Here is a 17164-nt window from a genome sequence, read left to right as displayed (position 1 = left end):
GACTTGTTACCAAGTGTTTAAAAAAGCAACATTGATTGAAATACTTAATGATACAATATTTCGAAACTTTTTTTTTTTAATGTCAGCACATGCTTGTTTGTCATTTAGCTCTCCATACGTAATGGAACATTTAAATACGTTAAAGAATCTTTCCATATGTAAAAGAATGCTCAAAGTTAAGAAATAGAATATAATTATCGCCTGAGTACTAAAATAAAAGTCAAAGTAGAATAGAAACAGCGTTTGTAATGGATATGAATGTCATAATTATCTTGAGATCCGTTATACATCGCTAGAAGCATAGTTCTAGAAGTCCTTGTGTTAGTTCATTGGTAAGCTGTCGGATTTCAAATCATAAGGTTGTGAGTTCGAATACCGTCTGGGCTAATCTTTTTTTTTAAATTATATTTTCCGCAATGCATGAAAAATTATATAAAATAATTACATTAGAATACATAAGTTGTGTATATATAACATAATCATTGCAGAACATAGTAATTATTATGTTTAAAATATAACATCTGAGATAATTTTCACAGTAGGTCGGTATTATATATGAGGATGTAAATACAAGTTAGGAAAATCATTTAATAGCAATAAATAAGTTATGTAGTGTATTTATTTGCATCTATTTGTCATACAGATGTAACTTCTCAATATTCTCATTACAGCATGTCATTTACATTCGTGAAATACAATATATTCCTACGGATATAGAAAGTGTATAAACAGAGTATCCAAAGTCGTATCCTGCTTCAAGACACACAACTTTTCCCGATCCCCTTAACGTCACGGGAAGAAACACAAATTCTCTTTAGAACGGAATGTCGTTACTTAGAGTCTCATTCCAATACGTTGAATATGCTTTTGTATATTCATCTCTCTCTCTCTCTCTCTCTCTCTTTCGCTTTGTTTATGTGTGTGTGTGTGTGTGTGTTGCGGAATATCCCAAGTTGAATACAACATTTGCCAAGTATATGAGCATCATTGTCATCGAATACCAGAAATTGAAAGTCGTGTTTCTTCAGGTTGGGTTTGCGTGTTCATGTTAGCTCACTGGTAGAGTACTGACTTGCCAATAAAGAGGTCTTGAGTTCAAAGCCTACAGCTAATTATCATTCTTTTGTTAGTAGGATTGCACAGAAATCGGATACAAGGAGTGGTTTACTTCTAGAAATATTTTCAGAAGCGTTTAGGTAGCCCTGAAAAGGGCTGTTTTCGGGAGTTAAGGCGGGGACATTAATATTGTGTCCAAGACCCTTCTGAATTTATTACACGCTCCATTCTTCTGGGCATGGAATCTATTACATGGGTGACAAATCTATCTCCTTCCCCTACCTCCAGCCATGCTTCGGAAACAAGATGCCACAGGTCATCCTGAGTTCTTGGTGGATCTGCCTCAGGCCAACTTTCCCTTAGAGTACGCTTCACTTCTGCCCACATATTTTCCATGAGATTGAGGTCTGCTCCACGAGCGGCCAGTCGATTAAATCAATCTCAGGGTGCCCTGCGAACCATTCCTGAATCACACGGGAAGTATGTATTGGCGACTGGTATTGCTGGAACTGAATTACACCATCAGGCTGAAATACCCGTACAGATAGCACCATGATATTACTGATAATGTCTAAGTACTGAGCATTGTCCAGATGTCCTTCAATTCTATGAAGCTGTCCTGCTCCGCGACTGGAAATCCAACCCCAACATAAAATAGATACATAGCCACTGCGATTGCAAGCAGCCACATATCCATGGTCATATCGGGTGCCTCTCGGACGATACACAAAACGGCGTCCCTCCTTTGATGTTGTGAATATGGATTCATCTGAGAAAACTACGTTTTCCCAATTGAGACCCACATTCGCCTGTGCAAACGCGAGACGGTAAATTTTATGGTCGTCTGAGAGTTTTTTCTTCACGGCAGCAACACGGCCACGTAACCCAGCATGACGAAGTCTTCGCAGAGCTGTATGCTTACTACCAGGAAAGAGAGAAACTTCCCTTAGCTGTCTAGACGTCCTTAGTGGGTCTAACCGGGCTTCGTTTACTAATCTCGCATCTTGGGCTTCGGTTGACACATGCGGACGACCAGGAGATCGTAAATTATCAGTCTGACCTGTAGTGCCATATTTCCGAATCCATCGCCTTCCTGTAGAGGCCGGGACACCTACTCGCCTGCTAGCTGCAGTTGCAGAATAACCTTCCAACTCCCATAAAGTAATTACTGCTGTACGTCTATCCATAGTTACCAATGTTCTGAGCTGTGAGAAGGAAGCAATAGGTAAAAGCTAGTACCTGACGTGTGATTGGTTACTTGCACGACACGCCTATTGTGGGGAACAGCGTTGCCAGATCTAGCATAATGATGCTAGATCTAGCATAATTTGCATGTCTCTAGCATCTACACTGAGAAAAAAAATTGTAGGTGGCATACTTAAAAAGATAGGTTACATGCGTAATTCCTGTAGTTTCTGGGCTTAACGTACAGCAGACGTATAACTGAAAACGCGTGTTTTAAAATACTTTCTGTATAAGTGTTCCATCTATACGTACTTTCCGTATGAAATAATGTAAGCGGTCAGGATCTCACATACAAATGGACGTATATAACATATAGCTGACGAAGGTAACATAAGTATATGCATGTGATATACGGAAAACTGTTAATGTCAGACATCCTGCAACGGCATGATGTAACACCTAACGGCAGTGCCTATGTAGCATACGGATAACGTATGCTCCATATTGATTTCTATAGTAAGCAAGAGGATACCGTATATTTGTACAATATACAGCTGCCCGCAGAACAGATTTTTCTCTGTGTAGCATCTTGCTTTTAGCATCCTGCCCAAATCTAGCACAATTTCAGCAAGTTTATCAAAAAGCCGTAAAACCTGGAGATGAGAAAGAAGTTGGTCGTGGTAAGAAAAAGAACGGCAGAAATGTATCCTCTTCCATTGATTCATACAGTCGGTAAACCATACAGGCAGTCTTATTTTCCGAAGTAAGTTCGAAACGTCTTTGGGCTATTTTGTGGCTCCACCCAGGGTTTTCTAATCCTTTAACTCCGAGGCATGGGCGGAGCTATGGGGGCCATTCTCCCCCCAACTTTTTGACAACTTCACCATCTTTATTTCTGACTTCATGATCATATTTATTCCTGAAATAACAGCTCCGAGACCGACCAAAAATCTGCCGCCGCCCCCCCCCCCCCAGCAGACGATTCCCAACTCCGCTTATGCTGCGAAGTAATTTTCTTTCAAAATATGTAAACAAAAACTTTGCATTCATTTATACGATATATACGCCATTGAGTCTGGCAACGACTGCATTAATTTAGTTGAGTTAAAATTTTGGTGCGTGAAGTATTGAGTTCTATCCATGCATTCTTGCTCTCTGTGTATTTTAAGTTACGTTATCGTATCTCAACTTCGTTTTTTTTAAAACTCCTGAATTAGTAATTATGAGGATCTAGCATAATTTGACCGAATCTAGCATAAGTTCGATCAGGTTTTGGAATAATTCCGAGCTGTGAGTCTGGCAACGCTAGTGGAGAACGACTTGGTCAACGACTCGCGAAAGAAATCTGAAAATTGTGCGCCGTAATAATGATATCAAAAACAGTTTTTATAAAGGAATATTAATACATACGAAAAGCTGTTTAAAGAATGACTTGTTATACTGACTTTACACGTATAAAAACATATACCATATACCATATACCAAACAAACTTCGGGTATCTTCGGAAAACAGTAAACTAAAGCTGCTGGTTCGAACCTCCAAAGCCAACCTTAGTAATCGGGAAACGATGTACAGATATGTTTTTCCTTCTGTTAAATATAATAAGACATGTTGAAATGGTATTAAGTGTAGAAAAAAGTAACATTGAAATACTTAATGATACAATATTTCGAGACTATGTATTCCCACTCTCGTTTCGTCATTGTGATTTCCATACGGAAAAGAGCATTTACGTATGAGCTCAGTTATATTTCAGAAGCAGCTTCCGAAAAGCGGTCATGTTAGCTCAGTGGTACACCACCGAGCGTTTAAATCGTGAGTTCGATACCCGTTCAGGTGAAATTCTTTTATGATATTCTACTTTCCTCAATGCATGAAAATTATGTAAAATAGTTACATTACAATTCATCAGTTGTATATATCAGTTGAATATATATATTCATATCATCAGTTGTATATATCAGTTGAATATATATATTCATATCATTTCACGACATAAGTAATTCTTATCTTTAAAATATAACATCTGAGGTATTGACAGAACGTCGGTGTGTTATGTGTGAATATTGAATACAAATTTAAAAAATCGTGTAATAGCAATAAATAAGTTATGTAATGTATTTATTTGCAGCTACTTTCATCGCAGATAACTTCTCAATATTCGCATTACAGCATTTAGGTAGAGCATATCGAAAATCGGATCGTGGTCCAAGACAAAAAAACTAGCTAGCCTCAAACTGTCACGTAAGAAATTCGCGAATCGCAAAAGTAAAGTGAAGAGATTGAGAGCGTTAATTCCTTAATCGCTCTCTCTCAACTCTCTCTTATATGCATTTATACACATAAAAGTGTATGTATGTATGTTCCAACATAACTCATGTATGCCTAGAGCAGGGTTTCTCAACCTGGAAGTCGCGGCCCCTAGGGGATCGCGAAGATAGGCGGAAGAGATAAATATAGTTAGAATCTAATACCAGAAATTATTTTTAAATATTATTTTTAATTTTGTTCTGATAGGCATACTTTTATTTTTTATACACACTGTAAAGAACAATAAAAAATAAGTCTACTGAACATTATCAAAGGGTGTAGAATTCGTGTTACTATTCGGTTCAAAGTATCTTGTCGTCGCGAATTCTGTCGAGAAATTTGAAGCTTAAAATATACAAAACGATAATCATGCCTGTTGTTCTGTATGGTTGCGAAACATGGTCGCTTACTCTGAGGGAAGAACATAGACTGGAAGTATTTGAGAACAAGATCCTTAGACGAATATTCGGACCCAAGAGGAACAGGAATGGGGAACGGAAACTCCATAACGAGGAACTATATAATTTATACGGTTTACTCAACATTGTTAGGGTCGTCAAGTCTAGAAGGCTTAGGTGGGCAGGTCATGTAGCTAGAATGGAAGCAAGTAGAAACGCTTTCAAAATCTTGACTGGAAGATCAATCGGAAAACGACCATTAGGAAGACCTAGGCGCAGATGGGAGGACAATATTAAGATGGATCTCGCTGAGATAAGAATACAAAGTAGAAACTGGATCCAATTGGCTAAGAATAGAAGTCAGTGTAGAGCTTTTGTAAACGCGGCATTGAATCTCCGGGTTCCATAGGCCATAGAGTTAGTTAGTTAGTAGAGTTGTTTAAAAATGAATTTAAATCAAAGAGGTATGATATAAAACTAATAAGAACTGTATATAGAAATACTAGAAAAATACACATGCAACAAAACCTGCACATTGAAATACAATTAAAATTAAAACCTAATGAAACACCTAAGCATGGTGTAATTTCACTAGTGCAGCAATGTCCGGTTCAGTCTTCATGACGAACATTATCAAGCCATTTTCAACTGATAAGCGATTTCTTATCTTTGTTTTAATGTTTACCATAAAAAAAAAAAACACTTTCGCACAAGTACGATATAGCAAATGGAATTATTACTTTTAAAGCAGCAATGCCCAGACCAGGATATTCTTCTCTCCTCATCAGGCAGGACTTGTCCAAGTCTTCGTTACAAAAAACCAGTTGCAAAGACTTGTCGCATGATCATTCTATTATTTGGTCAAGAAGTTGTGGGCTTAGATCGGATACGTTAATGGCCTCTTCAATGAAGGAGTTTAACATCCATCTTGAACCAGCACCTTCGTCGTTGGGAATATAGATATTACAGTTACTGTATCCACTGTCAGTGCCGGGCGCCGAAAAAAGGGGCCACACATTTCGGAGGAAGTGTGTTACTCATGTTAGGAAAGTGCATGTGCACATGTGTAAAATAGAAGGAAAAACGTAATAAAATGTGCTCAAAATTAAGGAAAGGTAGGGTTTATTTTGAAAATGTTATTGAGCTTCGTGCCAACCATGGTGGCGCTTCGTAGCTAGTCTGTCGACGTCACTCATATATACGGTGACATCGTACTATACTCTCGCCCCGGGCGCTGATTTTCCATGGCACTGTTCACTATAAACAAAAAAATGGATTCTACTATTATAGAAATAGGTATGTTAAAAATCCCACACAAGCTTATTATAAAACAAATTATAAAAGGGTCGCTGGCAAGAGCGTGTGATAAAAGGGGATCGTGATAGGAATTAGATTGAGAACCACTGGCCTAGAGTAATTTTAACCACATTTCTTATGGTTTCAAAAAGAGTGCTGTCGGGTTACCTATGGTGAATGGGAGGGGGATACATATAAAAGATTGCTAGAAAATGATCGATATTAGATTCATAGTTTTCGGGGTCGCTTAGATAAATAGTGAGACTTTCAATTTCGCTTAACTCCGATTAAGCTCTCGTTAGTAGGGATGGGCACGAACGATTTTTCTTTGAAACTAGACTCGACTCGAAACAGACATCTTTGAGGTCTACTCTTGGACTCGGCGCGAAAAATATCTTCCAACTCGACTCGGATTAGAGTCAAGTCGAACCAAAACGAGCCAAATCCTGTGTGTAGTCCTACCTAGACAATACATAGAAAATAATTATTCTATCATCAATTATACTACTATTACTACAAATAATAATAATAATAATAATAATAATAATAATAATAATAATAATAATAATAATAATAATAATAATAATAATAATAATAATTATTATTATTATTATTATTATTATTATTATTATTATTATGACAACACCGTGTACAAACATGAACAATAGATGGTTAGTAAGGGAATACTAAAAGCTAGTTGACTGCCGACGTCGGTAGTCATGAACTCTACAAGGCAAAGACATCGTTCATTACTCTAAGCTGTAAGCGTCGGTGGACTACAGATGATCAACTATTGACCTCTCGCCAGAAATTGGTGGCCCCGCAGCGACGATCCGTGGTGGCCCAAGTTCCATTTTGAAAACTTTACTACCAGCAGCAGAGACGCGATGAAACGCCAACGAACCACAAAATTACTCTCCCAAAATATGTCAAAATGCCTATATGTGTGATTTGTTTATATTTAGGTGAATCAAAAAAAAAAAACACACACACAAAACAAATACCCGGGGTGGACGCAAACTATCAATATTACGATTACTAGGCACGTGTTCTTCTGACTTCCCCACGGAAACGATCATAAAAAGCTTGGTTGTTGAAGGATAAATCATTGACGTCTTAATTTAGCCAATCAGACAAACCCCTACATCTCGAGTTCTAGAAGGTGATACCGTGAACCATTTCAGATTTATTGCTTCCTGGTGGAGTACTATCCATGAGCAAAATTTGAGCATAATAACCGACATGCATCTTCGGTGCCTCTTATCTTTAGTACAATTTTAACCAGAGATGGTGTGGGTCAATGAAAATTTGATCCACGACCCATCATGACCCACTATCACCCACCACCCAAATGCCCCATTGGCCCACTCTGATCCATCAACCATCGTGATCCACTCTGACCCACCACCAACTATGAACCACTCTGAACCATTGTGACCAACTCCGACCCACCAAAATCCATCGACATCAACTCTGACCGATGGCCCACGTCCTCCTCTCCATCAGGGGCGGATCCAGGGGGGGGGCGATCGGGGCGATCGCCCCCCCAGAAGAGGAAACTTTCTTATTTTACATATATAAATAAAACCCATCCCAAAGTTTGAAGCCCTTAAAAGTAGCAGTATGACAACCCACCGCCCCTCCCAGAAGTCGGTCCTGGATCCGCCCCTGCTCTCTATTGACTAAAGAGGTTACACTTGTAATAAAACAAGACTGTGAAATTATCACTTATCGGAGTTTGAATTTCTACCGTTAATGGCTCAAGCACCTCTCTGTTACAATACTGGTGGGTCTGACCTTTACGATATTGTATAATGGCAAAGTGTTTCTCATCTTCCAAATTAAAATGAATTTAAATTTATCATATATAATTATTTCTTTGTTGCCTTACAGACACATTTCAGTAGAAAATAGGGTGAAGTTTGAAAGTTTCAAATCAAGGAAAAGTAGACCAACGTAAAAAAAAAAAAAAAAAAAAAAAAAAAAAGAGAGAGAGAGAGAGAAACTAATTTTCTATATAATTAAGCACGCCGTACTAATTGAAAATGCCCATGTAATTAAGTTTAGACTACAAATTTTATGGCCATTTTTCTCTAACTTTATGGCTTGATTGCCTTATGCTCGGAACGCTCCATATATTAAACACCAGCTTCAGCAATTATAAATAGAAAGCAGTGGGTATAAAATTCAAAAAGAACTTTAGTTTGCATTACTCAATCTGTTTCTCAACTAATATCAATCGTTTTCGATTATTTTTACAAATCAACCCACTACCAATTTCCAATATATAGAAAATGCACCCCCGTCCCCCCGCTCATAAAAGATAATTTTAAAAAATGCCAGGACATATTCTCTTTATTTTTAATAAAGAGTTATATGCTGAATTTCAGCTCTCAGTTGAACGGCTTGTGAGATACTAAATTTTTCGCAAAAATTCGGACTTCTACTCCCCCTAAGGATATGTATTATAATGAAAGTGACACGCGTATGATAACTTCCCAGTTGGGATTGGAGCCTGATTATATACCAAACGTCAATTCATTTGACTTTGCAATTTGACCGTGATAATTACGCAGACATAGTTACTTTCATTTTTTTATGATGCATATCCTTATTTCATATGTTACAGATGATTCAAAAATATTTTTTCAAGCAGTTAGCTCCTCTAGAATCTCACAGGCTGCATCTCAAAATCCAACTCCTACTATCCTATGACAATCCAAAAGTGACTGAACTTTTTTATTAAGAACAAATGACAAAAGAAAAATGGAGATCTTGAAAGTAAAATGTAGAAAAGCTCGGTGCCCCCAATAACTACATATTTCTCCGCCCCTTCATCCCAAACTTAAAAATAAAACTTAATTCGAATATGGTTAATTAGTGAATTTATTACAGTTAAATTCCACTCACTACATGCTACAGCTACAACTATGTAACAAAAAATAACAACTGTGAAACATGTTCTGAATTACTATTAGATTTCTTACGCTATTATTAAACATATTAGAATAGTAAAAGAGGATTGTTCGTGAAATAGTATATTTGCTCTTGATTTATAACTTTTTCATACGGAAAAAATAAAATATTATTCAAGTTTTAAACTTTGCTCTCTGCAAATATGTTGCCCTCTAGGCAATGGGACCAATGTGAAATGTGGACTAATGTGGACTAATGGGAAATGCTGCACTGTTAGCGGCGCTGAAAACTTACGATTCGATTCTAATATCGAATGATTTCGATATCTTTATGTCGCTACGTAACCACCCTGGGTACTAATGGGAGCTTAATTGGACTTGAATTGAAAGTAGAACTATTCACCTAAGCGACCACGAAACTATGGATTCGATACTAATATCGACCCGTTCCTAGCATTTTTGATATGTATCCCGACAGTACTCTTTTTCCAGACTGTAAAAAATATAGTTAAAATTGCTCTAGATATATCAGAATTATGTTGAAATGCACACATAAATCCACTTTTATATTCTGTATAAATAGAGAGTGAGCGAGCGAGCGAGCGAGAGAGGGCGACTCAAGGCATCACCACTTCCACATTGCAAAAGCATATATCAGGAATTGAATTGAAAATCTATGCAAAGACTTTCTGCTGTGGCATGCTTCATAAGGACAATTCCAGTCTGCTCACGTGACCTTTGGGGTTCATGAATTTTTTTTTTTTTTGCGAGCGTTCCGACTTTGGATTCTCTGTTTATACCTTCTGTTTATGCATCGAATACCTTTTCAAGAACATAAATGGCATTCTGTATTATGAATGTTGAGAATTACCCTCTATATGACAAATAGCTGCAAATAAATACACTACATGATTTATTTATTGCTATTGAACGAGTTTCTTAACTTGTATTTACATCCTCATATATAATACCGACCTACTGTGAAAATTATCTCAGATGTTATATTTTAAACATAATAATTACTATGTTCTGCAATGATTATGTTATATATACACAACTTATGTATTCTAATGTAATTATTTTATATAATTTTTCATGCATTGCGGAAAATATAATTTTAAAAAAAGATTAACCTAGACGGGATTCGAACTCACAACCTTATGATTTGAAATCCGACAGCTTACCAATGAGCTAGCACAAGGACTTCTAGAACTATGCTTCTAGCGATGTATAACGGATCTCAAGATAATTATGACATTCATATCCATTACAAACGCTGTTTCTATTCTACTTTGACTTTTATTTTAGTACTCAGGCGATAATTATGTTATATTTCTTAACTTTGAGCATTCTTTTACATATGGAAAGATTCTTTAACGTATTTAAATGTTCCATTACGTATGGAGAGCTAAATGACAAACAAGCATGTGCTGACATTAAAAAAAAAAGTTTCGAAATATTGTATCATTAAGTATTTCAATCAATGTTGCTGTTTTAAACACTTGGTAACAAGTCTTATTATATTGAAAAGAAGAAAAACACATCTGCAAACTTTTTCCCGATTGCAAAGGCTGGCTTGGAGGTTCGAACCGGCTTACTTTTTCCCGAAGATACCCGAAGCTGGACTTAGAAAATTATTGCCTCAAAACACCAGTAAAGAATGCGCTCAACCTTTTTGAGACAAGGTGTACATTCGCGGGATTAAAAGAAAAATTGATTTAAATGCGAGGTTCTCCGCGGTCCAATGTGTATTGTACTACTTTTAGCGGCCCGTACAGGTAATTTGCATATTTATGGGCTTTCATATATCCGAAATTGAATCATACACTACTATATCTCGGACACAAAATTCCTTTCAGTTGCTTTTAGATGTAACTACACATGTAGTGTGCAAATTCATGAACAATTTTCGCAGAAATTCACTGGTGTAGTGAATTTTACCGTAGCTCGTACCGTTTGGAAGGTGTCGAATGTTAAATCCCTCCAGGCACTTCTAGAAAAGACATTGCAAATTAATATCAGTTACACTTACGTTTTTGATGTTGACAAATCAAAACACTTTCTAACTGAAAAATACTGTAGATATAAACAAACTCTTTACAACATTGGTGTCATAATCTCATTACATTTCTGTGAGTGTTATACTTCCATTTTATACTATAACAAGGAAGTATACTATTACGGTCAAAATGCCTAATGCAAATCCAGATACAGTACAACCAGATTTGGGTGATCTACCATTTCCGTATTGACTACTGTGTGTCTGTATGTATGTACGTTCAGAGAATATTTCGTCAACGATAAATAACATAAAATATTACATATACACACGGGACTCTGCACAACTTTCTTTTTGGTTCAATATTCGTGAAGAACCCGATATTTAACATGCAATACCTTGCAAACGCTAAAAGCTATAGTAAAACTCACTACACCAATGAATATCCGAGAAAATTACACATCAATTTGATATATCACTTGCACCTATCCCCATTTGAAAAACCGAAAATTGAATCCAATATGGTTGATCCAAGATGGCGGCCGGGGTGGATAAAGTATGTCAGACAAGCAGTACATGATACAATTTATTTTACACATGCTCACATTCATGTGCAGTTACATCTAAAAGGCACTAAAAGGAATTTTGTGTCTGAGATTTATAGTAGTGTATAGATTGACTTCCGAATTTATGAGGGCCCATAAATATGCAAATTGACTTTATGGGCCACTAAAATTAGTACAATACACATTGGGCCGCGGAGAAATTTCCATTTGAATTAATTTTTCATGAATCCCAAGGGAACACTTCACGAATGTATCTTGTTAGCCCAGAGTGGCCTCAGACAGGATTGCTTATACTCCGTAGATCATAGCAGCTCCGTGGGTATGATATTACAGGAATAGCTCCTGGCAACCACAGAAAAAGGGTATTGTAGGTGACTGATCAGTAATACCACTGATAATTTCTTGGTTCCGTCGTTCTCTTTTATAAGCATCTGCTTGGAGGGAGGACCCATGGAAGGGTAGTCGGCCTTCTTCGTAGTTTTCCGAATCATCTTCGTTTTTTCCTGAGGCTGCGATCTCGTCTACAACGGTTTGCTTATAATTGTAAAAGCACGTATTTGCAGTGAAAACATGTGGTTAGCAGTACGTGTGGACGTGTGGTATATGGACCTTTGCAATATAATCACGAGGGAGCTCTCCAGAATACGAACTAAATAAAACTTACATAATATAAACTAAGATCGGGAGCACCAGCGTGTTCTGCAGCAACGTAACTTACCCATTTGTTCTCTGGAAAAGATGTTTGGCAGCTGTTCCTAAATCAAACTTGTTTAAGCAGCATCTATGTACTTCCACTCAAAATAAATATTGGGGGCGCGGTGGCTCAGTGGTAGAGAGTTCACCTCCGGTGCTTGGGGTCCCTGGTTCGATCCCAGCTCGTGCCGTGTGGACTTTGTGGTGGACAAACACGGTGCTCGTGGGTTTTCTCGGGGTTCTCCCGTTTCCTTCCACTTTCTTCATTCCACCATTTCATTCATTTCTCATCATCACCGTCTCCTTTAGCCTAACCGGCATAACCGTGGGACGTAAAACTCAAAGATTTCATTTCATTTCATTTTCAAAATAAATATTTTAATTGTTGTTGCTATATTATTTGAATGCACTATTGGAACAAAATTCGGATAATTATTGGTCGTCCACATATCACGTAACGCGGAAAAGGGGGGAGAGGGTTCGGCCTTTCATTACGGCATTACGAAGTGTGACAAGGGGGAGGAGGGAGTTTACGTCTTCGTTACGTAACTCATGTTTTTTCTCTAGTTTTTATTTTTATTTACAGTTTATATACAATCTTTTAAAAATATTTTTTCCAGTTCTTTTCTTTTTTTATAAATAAATATTTCTATTGTTTTGAAAAATAGCGAACTATAGCCTATATAAATTGAATGATGTAGAAGGGATTCGAAGGCGCTATTAGACACCAGCGTGACTGGTGACGAACCCTGCGTGTATTACAATAAAATTCCGTTTTGGTGCTATCGTAGCATTGCGTTTACGGCACACACTTTTCTGGAGTTAGTTTTTAGTGATCGCAACCATCGATTGAAAATGCCATTGCATTCCCACTTGTATCACTATTTCTGAGATTATTACTTAAAACTTTTTGATTTGAATCATTACCCACTCTATTTTTCTATGGGATTTCGCATGTGAAACAGAATAAACACTTTTTCGTGAAATAATATTTTCCGCGACGGAACGAACCGCGTTTTGCAGAGCAAAATTAGATATAAAGCCCTAATTCGTCGGATATTCATCTCGTACTTTTCATTTTTGGATTTGAATATTTCGGGAGAAATTGTGTTTATTCGCATTCTGGCACTGATTCAGAACAAGAATAATTTGAAAAGGGGTAAACTGAAATCCTAAGTTCAAAGAAGATGCTCGAAAGCTTGTTCACAAACGAGCTGTACCTGGTCCTTCACGTATGCAGCCACTTCAAATCTGTGGTTGACGAGGAAGAGAACTCTTTTGCATTGACGGCACTGGCGAATTTCAAATACACGAAGCATCCTATATCCCGGGAAAAAAAAGGTCGATGTCGGTTCTTTAGATCCTATTTCACTTGCAGCTTTCGGCAGGATTACCTCCTTGCCAATCATCGTGACCTAAAAGGATGGGATCTGTTTGGGAAAACGATAGTATGCAATTTGCAAGAATTAAGACTGGTTAATGAAACAACCTTATGGAGTTAAAATATTATTACGGTACTACCATTTTCTAATACTTTGATTTGTTGGCGAAAACACACTAAAAATATGTTCAGAATACTTTTGTAATAAAAAGTTCTACCATTACAATTTTTTTCATTGTAATAACCCCCAAAATCTGCAAAATCGGCGAAAAAACAAAAATTAAAAAGTGTTACGTAACTAAGGGGGAAGGGTTGAGTTGATTTTTAGTTTAGCGTTCCTTTCAGCAGCGAGGCTATATGAGACGTGGACCTACTGATTAACATGGAATCCGAACCACATGAGCTCCTTCCGGGAATCAAACCCGGGTCTCCCACGCCAAAGGCGCGTACGCTAACCGCTTAGCCACGAAGGAGCTCGGAGGGCGGAGGGGTTCGGTCTTGTGTTACGAAGTGTGACAAGGAAGAGGGAGGGGGTTAAATTGGTCAACAATAGCGTTACGTAATATGTTGACGGCCCCTTATTCGAAAAATTATTTTGGGTAATTATTGGAATATTGAATATGAAAATTTAAATATTCGAATAATAATAAATACATTATTCTATTAACTTTTAATAACAGCACTAAACTGGATGCTCTTGTGTTTTTATCATGTTGATTCTTTCTCTCACAGGCAGTGATAACGCCAGTCAGTCACGGCAAACAATACTTATGGAGTACTTAAGACCTTTAACATCAGCAGGCTAGTCAGTCCATGTGGCAGATCCCATTACTCTCTTCAGCTACAGAAAACAATGGCACGTTGTGTTTAAGACGTTCAGCACCAGCAGGCTAGCCAATCTGTGTGAGGGATCACATTACTCTCTTCGGTCACAGTAAACAATGCTTACGGAGTGCTTAACATGTTCAGCATCGACTGGCTTGTCAGTACGTGTGGCAGATTCTGTTACTCTCTTCAGCTATAGCAATCAATGCTTATGGAGTGCTTAAGACGTTCAGCATCGGCTGGCTACACTGAGAAAAAAAATCGTACGTGGCGTGCGTAAAATCGTATGTTACATTTGTAAATCCTGTAGTTTTTAGACTTAACGTACAGCAAACATATAGCTCAAAACGCATGTTTTTTTAATACTTTCTGTATAAATGTTCTATCTATACGTACTTCCCGTATGAAACAACATAGGCGGTCAGGATCTTACATACAAATGGACGTATATAACATAAAACTGACGAACATAACATACGTATATGTATGTTTAAGGAAGACTGTTAGATATCAGACATCCTGGAAGGGCATGATGTAACAATCAAGGGCAGTGCCTATGTAGTATACGGATAACGTATGCTCCGTACTGATTTCTGTAGTAAGCAACAGGATTCCGTATATTTGTACAATATACCACTGTCCTGAGAACGTATTTTTCTCAGTGTAGTCGGTCTGTACCAAGGATGTTATAAAATAGAGGATCTGCCCCTACCTATTTTCATCATATGAACTCAATGAAGCCAAAAAAAAAAAAAAAAACAACTGAGCATCGTCTGAGCCGGCACGTCTGATTGGCTACCCACGTTTCCGCCATGATTGTTGGCTCGAAACATTGCGATCTTAGTGGCACGGAGTGGGCAGAGTAGGTGTGGCCAAGCTGTGACGTATGGCTTCACGATTTTGTTGTATGGGCAGATCCTCTATTTTATAACATCCTTGGTCCGTACGGCAGATTCCATTACTCTTCAGCTACAGCAAACAATACTTACTTAGTACTTAAGATATTCAGCATCAGCAGGCTAGTCAATTCATGTGGCAAATCCTATAACTTCCTTTAACCATATAGCAAACAATACTTAAGGAGTACCGAAATATTATGCCGCCTCTTAGCATTTTGCCAGTTCGTTTGACCCAAGGCTAATTTAATTTCTCATGAGTGTAGAATTATTCAACCATTATCTCAAACACGTGCATCCTTTTACTTTAATATCACATATCTTTAGGACCACCATGATAATGAACGGAATAAGACCACGAATCGATCAATGGGTTAGCACTTAAAGTTAAACATAAATTTTATTACACAGAATTTTCCCATTCTGATTTTATTTGGGTGTTTCCACAACTTCTGACCACTATCTACATTAAAAATATAAATGTATAATTCATTTAATAAATAGCTTTTGCTACATAAAATTATATCCACTAACAAAAATACAAGTTACTAAATATATTTCCAAATTTCACAGATATTTTATATTATTATTATTTGGTTTTTATTTTTAAATTTATTTTTGTAAAATGGATTTTGCAGTTTACGCGTTACTAGGATCAAAAATATGTACAAAATGATGATAATTTAAAACAAAAAAATCTTGTGTGATAATTTTTAACGAAATTGTTCCATTTTTACAAAAGCGTTCCGAAAATAATTTCCCACTATTATTTGTAATCAGAAAAAAAGTCTTACTTTAAATTGATTTTTAATTAATATTTAGAATCTATTGTATTAAGAAGAGCTAAGTTGAACATGCATACAATACACCTGCTTCTTCTAAATACAATTGTATGAGTAATTTGTGAGGTTTCTTTCTTTTTGGAGCAAACTAAGTTCATATATCATTCAGAGCACGCACTTCACCTCAACATTTATGTGCATAGTAATTAACCAAATGCTAATAGCGTAATAAAACCACAAAAAAGAACAGAAACAATAACATTTCGTGCAATATGATAACTATATTTTCTCAGAAACAGTAGCGACTCATTTGTACGAAAGTGTAATTGAATAAAAATGACTTCTTCTAACTTGTCTTAATAACATGGTTGTATTTAAAAGTTCATGTCTTTCGGAGTATGAAGAATATTTAATTACACATGCTACAGCCATAGCGTTTCGTTTAGTCGTTCGTTTTTTTTTTAAGCCCACCAATTAAATCTGTCCATGTATGTGAGTGTGTATTGTGTATTGTGTATTTTTTTTTTTTTTTTTTTTGGATATGTGGGAATTTATTTGATGACTTCTCACCTAATGTTTTTGTTAAGTCTTTTATGAATGCCGACTCCAACAACAGAGAGTACTGTTTCCATGCTTTTAAACTTTATGATGTCTTCTCGTGTCAATGAAAGTTTGCCAAGAACAAAACTAAAGATATACCACATTGACTTGACACCTAGTCTTCCGTTCCAAGCGCTGCTGTCGGCTGAAGGAATTCCACTCCCTTTCGTCATCTGCTTTCTCGCTTAGCTTTCTTGATTGGCTAAACGCGTGGGTGTGTGAGGGTGTGAGCTTTAGTTCGCATTTTTGCCACGGCTCAAG

At 37.0% G+C, this 17164-nt stretch overlaps 1 protein-coding gene across 2 annotated transcripts in view; it reads right to left on the bottom strand.

The window, feature by feature from the left end:
- Positions 1–17164, bottom strand: part of LOC145693565 (protein Wnt-11b-2-like) — a 246002-nt gene that overhangs the window by 99594 nt on the left and 129244 nt on the right. The gene's annotated exons all lie outside the window — the stretch shown is intronic.

The sequence above is a fragment of the Thermobia domestica genome, chromosome 8, assembly GCF_964235325.1.
Source record: "Thermobia domestica chromosome 8, izTheDome1.hap1.1, whole genome shotgun sequence".
Lineage (NCBI taxonomy): Eukaryota > Metazoa > Arthropoda > Insecta > Zygentoma > Lepismatidae > Thermobia > Thermobia domestica.
This window is presented reverse-complemented; position numbering and strand designations above follow the sequence as displayed.